Here is a 6598-nt window from a genome sequence, read left to right as displayed (position 1 = left end):
CCTGGCTTTGTCTACCACAGAGGCCCCTTGGAGAGAGCCAATGAGAGGAGATGGCTCGAGACAGGCCACGCCAAGGGTGGGAGTGGTAATCTGACCTGGGATGGAGACCCCCTTTGCTCTGGTGGCCCCCAAGGCTGCCCTTGAGCCACATGAAAGGCCCGCATTTCCTCAGCCATTGTCTGCATTTATGGATGAATTCCTGTGGCGGTCACCCAGCCCGGGCCTCTTGTTGACAGCAATGACAGCAATGACGCATGGCTCCCCGGGGTGGGGTCAGCATAAGAGGAGAGATTGAGCGTTCTGGGCTGGGAGGAAAAGATTTGTTTGTTTCCAGAGAGCTTGATGGCCAGGCTTGGGGCCAGGGCTTCTACGCACATCTGAGGGAGGGGGAGACCCGCTCATTGCAAGAGGCTGCGGAGAACGACAGCATGGGACAGAGTCCGGGGGCGCCAGCAAGAGCGCTCAGGCCTCCCCAGTCCCACCCCCCATGCTGGCCTCGGCTCACCGTTTCCTAAGTGGGCCTGTGATGCAGAGAAAAGAGAGCGGGCTCAGGATACTTAGATTCGAGTCCCTGTGATCATTCAGTGACATTGTCCTTCTCAGTAAAACGGGGATATTTCTTTATCTGCATACCGTCCCTGAGCTTGAGCGAGTCAGTTCAGACCAAACCCGGTGTGGGTGTGTGTGGGTGTGTGTGTGTGCGTGTGCGTGTGCATGTGACAGAGAGCCAGTGACAGGGACTGAGAGAATGAGAAAGAAAACCTTTCAAAGTATAACATCCTACATAGGGTCTTACCTTGAAAGCCGACATCGTTGTCTGAGCTTTGGAAGACCAGGGGACTGAGATGGCTATAATGGGATATCTTCCTCCCAAGGACCTCAGATCTCAGCAGAGATCTTGCCCAGGTTGTCCTTCTCATACCCTGGGACCCCCTTTTTATGAAGGTATTGAGAGAGGCAGAGGTAAGAGCAGGGGGACTGGGAAAGACTAGAAGCTCAGCCTTCTCACCGCCTCCAGACAGCAGCCAAGGAGACACACAATGAAGGGACACTTGGATGGAGCCCAGGTGTGGCCACGCAACAGCTCTCGGTGCAGGTGGACTGGGTGGTGGGTGGGGCACTGGAGCTCGCCCCACGTACCAGGTGCTGGGTACTCAACACCCCATCAACAATTTCTGAGGAATATAAATTGTCTTCCTCAGAACAAGCATGTTTTTCAGTCTTATCAAATGGGATGTGACATGAACCAGAACTCCACACTGTAGCGGAAAAAAAAAAAAAATCAAGCTTATTTTCTAAAGCTTGAATCAAACCAATTATTTTTTCCCCCTTAAGTTCAAAGGAAAGCTCGGTGATGGCTTCTTGCTAATCCCCAACATCCACTAATAAATCCATTCCAAGAGGAATCAACTTTGTTATTTTTTTCTGTAACTAATAATAGGAGGGAAGAAAAATCCAAAGGTCAATATATCATTTGAACTGAGTGGATTTAGTCAAAGGCTGGGGTCATGTCATGTAAGAAAAAAATAATACTCCCAATTAGGATTGCACCAGAGGTTCTGAAAAAAGGAAAAGCCACCAGAAAGCCTCCAGCCTACTCTGGAACATCTCACACCATTCACTCCTCTGCAGGGAAGAAAAAAGTAAATGGCAGCTCTCAGGGTCCTCAGCTTTGGGCCCAGATAGGCCGGTGCATTCGAGCAGCAGCACACAGGCCAAGCGGAACGAGGGAACACCAGACAGCACCCATATTCACCCCTTCAGGGACCTCTGAGTGGACCAGAGGGGGCTGGGGAGTCCTGTTTGTCTTGGGTCATTTGTGGCAACACCTCAACTGCTTTTGTCACTGACGTCATCCTTCGGCCATCAGCTGGGAGACAGCAAAGGCTAGAAGTGAGGAAGATTCTGGTATTTGTTGCCAGGTGGGGACACCTTTGATGCTCAGCATCAGGGCCACTCCTCTGATTTCAGCCTCAGCAGCAATGGAGCACATTCTTGGGGGGCCCAGACTCACCTTTTGCAGGCAGCACATTACCTTAAGAGGGCACAGGGCACCTTTCTGCTTTCTGCCCATGATCTTCTGGGATGCCTGGCAGGGAGCCCTCCTGACCTGATCTGTGGGCAGGGGGAGTTGATGCTGTTCGCCCCCAACCAAGGCGGGTGGTGGATGGTGGGAGCTGTTTGGTACATGTCCTGCCTTCCATCCCTCAGGGGACAATGTTGGGGGCCCCTCTGTGCAAAGAGCTTCTGGAAGGAACTAGCAGAATTGAACCCCTGCTGCTCACAGCAAAACCCTGATAACACCCCCCCCCCCCTTATATTGGCCTTTCTTGTTTCCCTGGGTCGCTCATCCTCTTCCCTCACTCCTGCTTCCTCGGGTCACCTCCCAGATATAACCTACTGTGTCCAAATCTGCGTCACAGGCTAGGAAAGCAAACTACGATAGCAGTTAAGACTTCATCTTCTGGAACTATGAAAAACCCATGTTTCTTGTGAGGTGAGAGCCCTAGCCTTTCTGGGAAACCCCAAGATGTGCATACGTATCCAGCCCATCCATCCTACAGTCACCTGTCACCCCTCCCTTTGGCCCCCACCCAGCCTCTTCCCTCCCCAGGGCCTCTACGCCCTACCCTGCCTCTACGCTCTTTGCCCAAGAGTGGACACCACCATCCCCTGGTTCCTCAAAGCACAGTTCACACCAAGGCGCTGTGCTCTACAAAACATGTTGAGATCTTGAGGCTTTGAGGAGGGAATTCAATAGCAGAAAACAAATATTTGAAACTGGTGTCCAGAGCCTCACCATTCAGGAGGCTCTTCCGCACTTACTGACCACCTTTCTCAGCAAGGCGCTGTGGTGGGCTGGCTTCGCTCCCTCAGAGGGGAGCCCTGCAGCACCCCCCATTTCTCCCCAGGAGCCCAGAGGGAGGAGGAGCGCTCCTCCTCCCAGTGGAGACCCAGGGTTGTGGATGGGAGCAGTGGGCTCCTTCAGGGGTGCATCCCCTCTTTACCCCTCACAGCCTGGGTCTGACGATCCCATGAGTCCCAATTCCCCCAAACATGGCTCTTCCCCCTTAGATAAGACCAGGGAATGCCGCGCCATGCTGAGTTCAGTTCTTTCTAGAGCCTCTCCTCCAGCACAAGGGAGAGACCAGAAGTTGATGTGTGTGTTGGGCAAGGGGCTGCTGGACAGGAAACCCTCTGATCTTGTAATCTGTTGTGAGAAAATATTTAAAACCCAAAGATACAGCACCTTCACTTCTTCCACATTTAGGGGAAAAACAGTCAGTCTACCAGGGCAAGATCTTGTCGAGAGACACCAATTCTGCGAACACCTCTCAAAGGTGAGCCTCTGTGTCTACGTTTCTTCACTGGTTCATCCTAAGAACAGTTGGTGGGGGCTCAGTTTCCATCTGTAAGATGAAGAACCAAAGTGCTCCCTCCTAGAGCAAAGGGTGGGTCTGGCCCAAGGACTAATGCTACCCTCCTCACCTCAGCTCACAGAAACTGTTGCTTGCCCCCAAAATGGTAGAGGCCACACTTCCATACACACCTTCCTCCTCTGGCAGCACAAAGAAACCACCGGGAGATTTGAGTATGTCATCTGTCCTCAGTCTATGTCTCACAAAAGTGGAGAAGCTGCCTGTTGCCAACTGCTCCCAAGGTTTGGCCTGGATGCCCCAGCGTTCACTCTGGGGCCCTCAGAGGCCCCAGATCCTGGGCTGGATCTCAGAGACCCCAGATCCTGGGCTGGATCTTGCGACCCATGCTAGGCCACCCCAGACAGGGTTTTTAGGAATCAGGGTATGCTGAGTTAGGTCGGCCCAGTCTTCCTTCATGACCTCGGAATACCAGGCCCGCACTTGAGATGGGCCATATTCCTCCTAGAGGGGCGTCACGCTGGGGGCTTGTTCTGGTTCTGTAGCCTGACCTACTTTTTCTCATTTGCTTCTCCAGTTTCTACTTGCATGATATTAAAGGACACCATGGATGTGAATACACACTAAAACTCTCAATTCTTTTAAGGGGTAACAATAACTGTGATTCGAATAGATAGTATTTTCTTATCTTTCACTAGTGTGGGTCTGAGATCACAAAGAGCTGAAAAGTTCTGTTGAGTGCTCAGTCTGTGCTTTATCTTGCTTCCATGTGGGAGAAGTGCAAGAGTGAACCCACCTCTTGGTCAAAGGGGGCTCAGAGAATAAACGGTCTGCATGGCCTCTGCACTCAGAGAAAATCTGGAATTGCATTCAAAGCCGATCATGCAGGTGGATATGTGTTTAGCAGACAAAGGGGTGGGAAGGGGCCTTATGGAGAGGGCATGATATGTACAGAGACCAGGAGGGCCAAAGGCACTTGACCTGGTCAGGAAACAACATGCACATAGTAGGAGTCCAAATGGAGAGCCAAGGATGGCTAGGGAGGTGGGTGTGCATGGACAGCCCCGGGTGCTCTTGCAGAGGACAGTGGCAAGTCTTTCTCAGAAAGCACCACCACCATGGTGCCATGCTGGGGCCAGAGAGGTGGAAATGCCAGGGAAGGGGCTGCAGACTCTCCAATAGCACAGAGGTGGGCAGAAATGTAGGGTCAACGAGAAGTAGGGAGTCTGGAGTCAACTGGAAAGCTCATGTCTTCCTTAAAACTCAGAGTGGCCAGACAGAGCTCCCTGTAACAAGTGACTCCTTCTATCACTGACCCTGACATCTGGCCCATCAATGGCACAGCTGCTTTAGTGATCCTTGGGCACCTTCATAAGCTGTCACAAATGGTTATAGCCTGTCCCCAGTTGGAGATGACAGGCGAGTCTCTCGGGGCTGGTGGAGCGGTGTGAATGTTTGTGTTTCACTGGGATGTGATCAATACAAACTGGATCAATGAGACCTGAGAAAGTCAATGACTGGGTTGGGGGGTAGGCGGGGGGAGACATGTGTCCCCATGGCCTCTTAGGCCATTTGGCTTGATGTCCCTGGCAGCTGCTGAATTCCAAAGACAACTCCAGAAGTTGTGATTTGGAATCAAGTTTCTTAATACTTAAAGGCAGCAGGGCTGGATGCTTGGCCCAGAGAAGAGAGAACCCAAGGTTGGAGTGGGGGTTGTTGGGATAGCGGAGAAAGACTTGCATCCCTTGACTTGCAATGCTCCAATATCTGCAGCATTGTTGTATAGAAGGAGCGAGCCACCTTTCTTCGTGTGGCTCCAAGGGCTAGACCCAGGGCCAGCAGCTTGACCAAAGGATTCCCTAACAACTCCCACCTTTTCTGAAGGTGGAACTGGTTGCCTTTGCAAGAAGGAAGCACTCTGTCCTAGGAGGCATACAAGCATATGTTAAATGGCCACTGCTAAGGGATGATATAGTGGAGAAGAAATGCTACTTTTGGATGAACTCTGGCACCGCCTCCGTCCTAGAAATCTTGTGATTTATCTTGTGATGTTCAACTGACCTGCTTTATTTGGAGATCTTGGTGTTGTTTTAGAAAATTTGCAGCAACTTCAGAATACTCTTTCTACTCTCAAAATGGGACTTGGGGCCATCAGCTCATGAAATACAATGAGTGGAAGGAGACCTGCAGAACCACAGCCCTTCAAAGAAGAAGGTAGCAGGGAGTCGTTGACAACATTTGTGGTCCCCGAAGGGCCAAAGTGCAAGCTGGGCTTCTGAGAAGCAGGAAAGAGAAAGGGCAGATAGGGCACAGAGTCTGGAACTAATGTCAAATGGCTGAGTCACCAAGCTAATTTCAATGTCAGAAGGTTAACAACAACAACAACAACAAAATTAAAAATAAAAAGAAAAGCAGACAATGGATAAAGAATGAAAGCTTTGCAAAGACCCCAACAGGAGAAGTGGGGAAAATGTAATGACACATTGATATGTGGCTCCTCTGTGGCAGCAAACCCATCCTGCCCCTGGCCTGCCCTGCCCATTTGAGTCTTGCCTGGTCACTGGCAGCCCCCCCACCCCAGGACACAATTAGATGGGCAGACGGCTGACCATTTGCTCAAAATTGTCTACTTTGCTCCTGGTTATGATATCCCTAAGTTTACCACTCGTCTGTCCTTTCAGTAAGGACACAGATGTCAGACAGGAGTGAACACTGACAATCATTTTACCCATTATACAGATGGAAAAGCTGAGACCTGAAGAGTAGACCCTGTGCCAAGTGCACAGGAGGATTGAATCCATTCATCTTCCTTCCTGAATTCACAGAGAAAGAAGTTCTGCTAAAGGTCGAGCTTGGGGGCACCTGGGGGCTCAGTGGTTGAGCGTCTGCCTTCCGCTTAGGATGTGATCTCAGGGTCCTGGGATCAAGTCCCGCATTGGGCTCCTCGCAGGGAGCCTGCTTCTCCCTCTGCCTGTGTCTCTGCCTCTCTCTCTCTGTGTCTCTCATGAATAAATAAACAAAATCTTTAAAAAATAAAAAAAAGAAATAAAGGTCAAGCTTGTGTTTCTGCTTTAAGGGACAATCTCTCTGGGACTCCCTACAAGAGTCTCTCCAATGCAGTAACAGGCTTTTGAGGAACAGAGGTCCCTCCTTTTCCACAAACTGACACTTTTTTGTTGACAGAGTTTGAGGTTTAGAGATACGCTAGGAGCAGCCAAAAT

The sequence above is a fragment of the Canis lupus genome, chromosome 5, assembly GCF_048164855.1.
Source record: "Canis lupus baileyi chromosome 5, mCanLup2.hap1, whole genome shotgun sequence".
NCBI classification, from domain to species: Eukaryota; Metazoa; Chordata; class Mammalia; order Carnivora; family Canidae; genus Canis; species Canis lupus.
This window is presented reverse-complemented; position numbering follows the sequence as displayed.